General features: G+C 38.5%; 1 long non-coding RNA gene across 1 annotated transcript; it reads right to left on the minus strand.

Annotated features, from left to right (window-relative positions):
- Positions 1 to 4522: 4522 nt before the first annotated feature.
- LOC118611979 lies at positions 4523 to 8666 on the minus strand. Its single transcript, XR_004954594.1, has 2 exons — positions 8469 to 8666; positions 4523 to 7628 (listed from the first exon to the last, which is right to left on the minus strand). It is a non-coding gene; the product is annotated as an uncharacterized LOC118611979 (long non-coding RNA).
- Between the last annotated feature and the right edge of the window lie 245 nt (positions 8667 to 8911).

Raw genomic sequence — 8911 nt, forward strand, 5'->3', positions numbered from 1 at the left:
TACAAAACTTTTTAACAAACTGGCTCCCAACTTCCTTGCCAGTCCTGTCTCCCAGCACTCATCAACCTTGGTAGTGACATTTCTCACTGAGGTGCAGTTTAATGTGGTCATAAGAGCACACTCTGGGGCTGCACTGCCCGGGTCCGAACCCCTGCTCTGTCACTTCCTAGCTGTGAGGGACCTTGGGTAAGTTGTTAACCCTCTTTTATGCCTGTTTTCTCATATGTGTAATGAAGAACATGAGAATCACTGTATTTTCCTTACAGGAGTAACATGAGAATTAGATGAGTATACTAGTTAAACACCAACAATACCCATTATTCTTCTTCCTAACGGTCTTTTCACATCTACACACTTTTTAAACCTTTTGCTTGTTCTGTCTAGAATCATTTCACCTTGCTTCCTCACCTCTATTTCCCTTCTGATAGCTGAATGTCAGACTTTAAATTTCAACCAAAGACTCACCTCTCCTAAACCCTCCTTCATTCTACCAAAGTATTCATTATTCATTATTTCTGCGCTCTTTGCATAAAAAAGAATAACCATGGTACAGACGTGATGGAGGCATGACTGCTCTGAAGAGAGAGGCTCAAAGAGCTTCTAGCAGCATATTGCAAAGGAACACACACTCTGCTTGAAGCAAGTAAAGATGGAGAGAATAAGAGTTTTTTGCAATTTGGCATAAAAGACCTGATTGCTTCCTTCTTAAAGACATTTCCAATGCCTTCTTCTCACATGGAGAACAAGAAACAGAAACTTAAATTTCATCTTTGAATGTAGGAAACATCTGTAACCCCAAACCACATTATGCTAGGAGGAAATCAGATGCAGGAATGATAAATGACTTAGCAGAACACAAAGAGGTCAAATCTCAGTGCCTGCAGAGGTAATACTGGCCAGAATCTGCCAATTTGACTCCAGTATGGCTCAGAAAGTGGAGACACCGGCACTTTGAAGAGTAAGAGTGAGTAAATGTTAATAAGAAGAGATTATTGAAAAGTCTGTAAAAGGAAAATTTGTGTCATCATTCCCACGTCATTCAGCCTGGTAACCATCCTTCTAGAGAAGTTCGAACCAGAGAGGATACTAACAAAGACAATGGTGAGGTGAAGTGCAAAGGTGAAAACAGGATTTTAAGCAAAAGTCTCCACATTAGAGCTCAAGAGCCCTGCCAGCTCCTCTCCTTTGCCCACTCTAAACATGAGCATCCAGGTTTATACCTTTCCAGTGGGGGACTGAAAGAGTCTTCCTCAGAGAAAGTGACCACACACACCAGAGAAAAGTCCACTAGCTATTGACATATGGGGTCTATAATGAAAAAGCAGGCTGGTCACACCCCTACAACAGGATTTCTTAACTTGAGCACTGTTGACATTGTAGACTAGCTAATTCTTTGGTGGAGGTGGGAGAGATCAGGGAGAGGGCTGTCTGCCTGGTTTGGAGATGGCCATCTTCTTGCTGGGTCCTCACATGGAGGAGAAGCCAGAGAGAGGAAGTGAGCTCTCTCCAAGAGCACTAATCCCCTCATGAGGGCTCCACCCTCATGACATCGGAGGTTAGTGTTTCAAAATACGAATTTAGGAGGGACGTATTCAGTTTATAGCACCTGACCTCTCTTTTTGATCCTAAGTGCTCGCAGGCTCACTAAAGTAAGCAGTCCCAGCAACTGCTACTCCACTAACAGACAGATGAAGCAATTTGACACACACATATGCGAAAATGAGGTTTCATCCTTACACCATGCACAAATCAATGCCAGCTCAATTGAAGGAATGTACAGAGTAACTTTATAATCCTGAGATGAGAGAGGAATTCTTATATAAGGGGGAAAAATTATGGGGTATTTTTGGCCATGTACCATCTAAATTTTATTTACTAGGCATTATTGGCAAAATATCTAGGGTTATGACATTTTTAAGGGCCTCTGATATATTTCAGACCTGGAAAGAAAAATAATACTGCCTCTAAAATTTTTAAACATTTAATTAAAGGTTTATCAAATGTAATATGTCAACTGGACAACTCTAACTTCTGTTAATGATCATATAACTTTATATGTGTGTGTGTGTGTGTATCATAAGAACAAAAATAATAATTCATACATTACAAAACTGGAAAACTCTTAAAATTATTGCAATTTTTTAAAGCTCTAAGAGAGTATACTTCGAGTGGGACAAAATGCAGTTTAATGAGGTTGATTACATGCCAGGAAGAAGCTGCATCTTGGTTTGGCTCTGAGCAGCTCTGGTTGCTCCACTGTGGTCTGCTGCCCAGAGTCAGCTCCATTCGGCCCATCGTGTTCTCCTCTGAGGATGTTACTCGTCAGTGGTATAGATCAGAAATACAAAACAACTCTTTAAAATGTGAAACTGTTTTCTGGCTTTCGGACTTCATTTTTGCTTCCCGGAGTTACACTCTTCTTTCTCCCTTAAAGTAAACCTTCTAGAAATTGCCCCATACTGTGCAGTTTTAAGCATAATGCATGCGCAGGGAGAGACAGTAAAGCCCAAAGAAAATCGGCTTCCTTTTCTCTATTCTGATGCTATTTTCCCCTAATAACCTCCTAGGGAAGCATTATCTGATTTTATAACATTCCTCTGCCAATTACCTTCATGATTCTACATACCAGCAATTCACTAGGATCTGTAACTGACAGTACCAATTATTTATAATTGTAACTTTTAATAACCACATTTACATCAACTCTCTATTCATTTTGTAGTGAAAAAAAAAAAGAGGACAAATGAAAAAGAACTAGTTTCTCTTATGATTCTTCCCTATAAGTAAGTACAAGAACAGCAGATAAAAGATATTTTAAATCCTTTTATATTTAGACTCATATCTAAGCAGTTATTTGAGTATTGGGGGCCTATAATATGAAAATGAAGATCCTTCTATCCATGCTTCTATTACAGCCTTTCTTATATTCAATTGCAATTAACTTTTTCCACAATCATTTCTTGAGTTTCTTAAGCTATTTCTCTTCATATCCCTAGAAATAGCATGTTCTTAACTCCTACTAGATGCTTAATGCATGTTTCTCAAATAACTAATTTGTACCATCCCAGCGAATTGATATAGAAATTATAAAACTACGTCATAATTTGTCTTCAAATAATAAACGGCTATTTACAGTGCATTTCAAGGCTACTGCAGTCCTCTCCAGTAATTCTCTTTTCTGCATACTGCATCATAGTTTTTTATTTCTATTGGATTATCTCCATCATTATACTGACACACTCTGGTTTCCTCTTATCTTAAAAAAAAGTTATCCTTATCCCTTTTCTCTCTCCAATCATTGCCCCAAGTCTCTGCTCCCCTTTATAGAGAATCTTTCTAAGTGTTTCTGTATTGCTGTTTCCAACCACAGGAGTGAGATAGGCAGGCGTGAATGGGTTGGCTGGTTAATCATGTCCTACAAGCTGAAAAAAAATGGAAAATCAGAGCCAAGGAGGCCTGGGGAGGATGCATGTGAATGGATTTCTGGGAATGGGCTCAAAGAGTCTGGATCTTGATGTTTTGCGTTAGTAGCTGCCAGAAAATACCCACCTCAGAGGAAAAATTCAACAACTAGGTGGGCTGAAAACTCTTCCTAGTTGACTCAATGTACTCACATACAGCGTAGCTGTGGTGGCAGGGTTGAAGTTTACACATGGGCTCAACATCACGGATTCTCTCTCACCCTGGCTGACCTAACTGTTGCCACTGCTGAAACCAACCTAGGAAGCAACAGAGACCAAAGCTATGTTCTCAATATAGTACGCCTTGAGAAGACCAGTCAGCCTCTTGGATAAATTGATTGTTTGGGGTCCTTTCAATCCTGGAGGGACACTAATTAGACTTTGACACTTAATTTGGATAAGGGCATGACTTCTTTGCCTGAAGAAATTTTGACAGCATTACTCTCAAAGTGCTTATAGAATGTACTTTACCAACATGGAACCATGTGGAACACTACATTTGAATCCTTGAAGTCCCAGAATTATAGGAAAGGGAGAGCGAGACTGAAAAAGTATTTGAAAGAATAAGGACTGAAAACACCCCCACAAGTTTTGGGGAAATATAAACCTATAGATTTAGGAAGATGAAAAAAACCCAAATGGGATAAAAGCAAAAAAATTCATATCGTAATTAATCTTCTGAAAACTCAAGCCAAAAAATCTTGACAGCACCCAAAGAGGAATAATACAATACTTATAAGAGAACATCAATTCGAATAAGAGATTTCTCATCTGAAACCATGGAGGTCAGAAGGAAGTGGCATGTTTTACTATCAACTGTTGATAGAAAAGAACTGTCAGCCATGAATTTTTTATCTGTCAGAAATATCCTTCAGGAATGAAAGGGAAATGAAGACATTCTCACACAAAAGAAAACTAAAGAATTTGTTTGCTAAAAATCCTACCCCTAATAGCTAAAAAAATGTTCTCCAAAAACTAAAGAAATGATAACACAGGAAGGCTTGGAATTTCAGGAAGGAATGGAAAAACATCAGAAGAGATAAAAATAGAGGTAAACATAATAGATTATCCTTATAAGTTTATTTTTTAATTTACTCTGTTAAGGTGTACAATTCAGTGGTTCTTTGGTATATCTACAAAATTTTATAAGCATCACCACTATCTAAATCCAGATCTTTTTTATCGCCCCAAAAGAAACCCCATATGCATTAGCCATCACTCTTCCACACACCCACCCCTCAGCTACTGGCAACCACTAATCTTTCTGTCTCTGTGGATTTGCCTATTCCAGACATTTCATGTAAATGAAATAATATGATACATATTTTTTTGTCAATAACTTCTTTCATGGACCTTGTTTTCAAGGTTCATTCATGTTGCAGCATGTATCAGTACCTCTTTCCTTATTATGGCTAAATAAGATTCTGTTGCATGGATATACCACACTTATGTATCCATTCATTCATTGATGGATATTTGGGTTATTCCAGTTTTCAACCTTTATGAATAATTCTACTTGGAACATTCATGTACAAGTTTTTGTGTGGGCACATGTTTTCAATTCTGTTGGGCATATACCTAGGAATGGAATTGTTAGGTTATATAGTGACTCTATATTTAATCATTTGAGAAATTGCCCAGCTATTTTCCAGTGGCTGGACTATTACACATGTCTACCAGCAATGTACCAGGGTTCTAATTTCTTCACATCCTTGACAACTCTTGTTATCATCAGACTTTTTGATTATAGCCATCCTAGTGGTAACCTCATTGTGATTTTGATTTGCGTTTCCCTGATATTAATGATGTTGAGCATCTTCTGCTCTCGTTGACCATTTGTATATCTTCTTTGGGAAAATGATAGTCTTTGTATATGGTGCAAGATAAGGGTCCCACTTCATTCTTTGCAGGTAGATATGTAGTTGTCTCAGCACCATTTGTTGAAAAGGCTATTTTCCCCCACTGAGTTGTTTTGATACCCTTGTTGAAAATCAATTAACCATTAACGTTTTTATTTCTGGAATCTCAATCTATTCCATTGTTATCCTTATGCCTCATGTGTTTCTTAAATCATTTTACTGTTGGAAGCAAAAATTATAACACTGTCTGATGTGGTGCTCAACATATTGCAACTATATTTTAAAAGAGGAGATTAAAAGCCTAAATAGAAGTTTTCTGAATTTCATTCAAAGTGGGACAACACTGATATCAGTAGATTGTGATAAATTACATGTGTATATTATCATACCTAGAACAACTACTAAGAAAAGTATATAAAGGAACCTGAATGTAATGGCTTCAAACAACAGAGCATCAGAATATACAAAACAAAGCTCCCCCACCCAGTTGTGCCAACACCGCCCCAGGAAAGGGGCCAGCTAATGGGCTAGAACAACTTGTGCGGACACAATGGGTTTGGAACAAATGCTTACATGCTTTATCACAGCTGCTCTGCAGGGAGCCAAAACACAGGGAAAGTAGTACATGGGTGAGAGAGCCCCAAGCACCCAAGCCAAAGGCACATGTCTAGAGCAGTGGCCGCAGGGAGGAAGGCCTCAGAGGAGAATACAGTCCAGGACTCAGAGAACTGGGAATATAGAAAGCAGAATTGGAGCTTGAAACAGGCGAACAGCAGTGGGACCACCAAGGCAGAATGAGGGATTTCATGGTACAGTTGAACAAGTGGTATGTCCAGATAGCACATTGTACGAAACCCACAGATACTTTTAAAAGGCTGACAATACCATATAAACTTGGAGATGAGTGCATTATGACCCAGAGTTTTTCCAAATAATACAAAACTACTAACATTGAGCACTTCCTATTTTCCAGGCAATAGTAATATATATACATTATCTCATAATTTTCACAGTAGCTCTATTTTATTAGTTTTCTATTGCTGCTATAGCAAGTTGATATAACCTTGATGGCTTACAACAACAGATAGTTATTATCTTGTAGTTTTGTAGTTTTGTAGATCAGAAATCTGACACGGGTCTCCCTGGAATAAACTTAAGGTGTTCGTAGGCTGTGTTCCTTCCTGTACACTCTTGGTAGGATCTGTTCCTTTGCCTTTCCACCTTCTAGGGGCAAGCCTCATTCCTTGGCTGTGGACCCCTTTATCTTTAAAGCTAGCAAAAGCAGTTCAAGTCCTTCTCACTTCACATTACTCTGACCTCTTCTACCTCATCCTTTCACTTTTAAGGACCCTAGTGATTACAGTGGGTCCACCCAAGTAGTCCAGAATAACTCCCCATTTTAAGGTCACCTGATTAGCAACGTTAATTCCATCTGCAGCCTTCATCCCCCATTACCATGTAAGGTAACGTATTCATAGGTTCCAAGCATTAGGGTGCGGACACATTCAAGGGCTGTTATTCTGCCTACCACACCTATGAAGTGGGTTCTGTAATCCACAAGTTACTATCTGAAGCAGTGGTTTCCAACTAGGGGTGATTTACTCCAGTAAAATGTGCACTGTCTGGAAACACTTTTGATTGTCACAACTAGGGGGAAAGTGCTACTGGCATCTAGTGGGTAGAGATACGAAACGACCTACAATGCACAGGACATTTCCCCACAATAAAGAATTAGCAAAATGGCTGTAGTGCCACTGTTGAGAAACATGTCTAAAGAAACAGACTTGGAGGGGATAAGCACCTTGTCCACTGTCACAGCTAATAAGCTTCAGAGCCAAGATCTGAACCCAGGTCCACCTGTCTTTGGAGCATAGATCCTCTTTGATTTTGCCACGTATAGCACTTTACCATGAACTGTCCTATGACGAGCAAAACTGAATGTCCCCCTCCATGGATGTAGTCGTACACGACAAAATGAGGACTTCTTTAGTCTCTTCATTCTGAAGATGCAAGAGTCTACCTCCAAGGGCTTTGACGATCTGGACAAAACAATCTTGTTCAGTAGTTGAAGCAGGTGTAGTCTTTTCATGGAAGCTCTCACTAAATAGAATTCATTCAGGCCTAAAAGTAATTTTTTAAAAAAATGTGTAGAGGAGGATGTTCTTTCAGAGCTACAAGGAGGAAAGGAATTTATCTTGGAAGATGAAATGTCACATCAGTCTTCTGCTTCTATTTACCCATCTCCCTCGTTACTGTTGCTCCAATTACTGGATGTCAGTTGCTGACAATATTCAGAAATATGTGTTGCCTATGACGAAAAATACAAGAGTGTACATTCTAAGGGCGATTAAGTGTGAAACTTGGACTGTCCTAGTTCATTTACATGTATGAAAGCAACACATGATATTTATCATCCAACATGTGAAAATATTGTTTTAGCATAATACAACATAAAATACAACAAAAAGTAGATTATCCAGTCACAAATTTTTCTGATGATAACATAGTTTACTGTTTTCAATAATCACATCATTTACAGCCCATTGCATCTGAACATGAACATTGCATAAACCATTACATTAAATAAACACTGAAAATAATTATAGCAACGTTCTTATTTTCTATAGCCACATGTTCCCTAAAGCACCAAGAATTCATTTGAACATAATTATGGCATCTCAAATGTACAAATATCAGCATGAATTTAAAAGACTTTAATTAGAGAACACCTTTAGCTTTCATTGGAAAAACAATTACATTCTAACACCAGTAACAGCAATGCATGTAATTACATATTTGTGTAAAAGGTTTACTTGGCGTAAATTATTTATTGGTTTGAATCTATTTTACTGCCTTATTGAGTTTCAATTCAGACTATCACAGTGCCACCAAAAAAGAAAACAATGTCAGCTAAATGCAACATGACATTTACGTGTCAGGAAGTTGCACATCTTTTTGAAGTGGTCAGTTAAGATTTAAGGTTCTGTAAAAATCAGTCACCCTGCTGCCTCCCCTGAGTTTCACTGATTAGAAAATTAATGCATTTTCCAAGAAGCCCCAAGAAGCTAGTGACTTACTCAGAGTCATCCAGCTCCTGAAATCATAACTATGACCAAATCTCAAGTCTCCCATTTCTGAGATACTTTACCATTTCTGAGATCCTTAAGATGAGAGACATCTTCCTCATTCCTTTTCTGCCCTGAGGGGCTTCCACAGTCTGGCACAGAGTAAGGTGTCTACTGACTTGAATTCTCAGTCTAATACTCTACTTATCATGCTCTTGCAAATGTCTTCTTTTGTTTTCAAAGCTGATATTCAGCTAAATTCCCAGTCTATCTGATCTCTCCCCACAACCTCTGGACTGACTCATAAATGAGGAACTCAAGGGAATTTACTGGCCCCCTGGAGGCTGTTGCAGGTCTGTGGTTGATGTCCATTCTGATTTTCGTGTGTCTTTGCCATAGGCTGTGAATATCGCCATGGCTTATATCTAATAAATTTCAAACCTGATTTTCAGTAAGTTACCTAAACTTTTATCTTAAAATGAGGGAATGAACAATAATGGTTCTATTCATAGGGTTGTGGGGATTA

Source organism: Rousettus aegyptiacus, unplaced genomic scaffold (genome assembly GCF_014176215.1).
Source record: "Rousettus aegyptiacus isolate mRouAeg1 unplaced genomic scaffold, mRouAeg1.p scaffold_m13_p_15, whole genome shotgun sequence".
Lineage (NCBI taxonomy): Eukaryota > Metazoa > Chordata > Mammalia > Chiroptera > Pteropodidae > Rousettus > Rousettus aegyptiacus.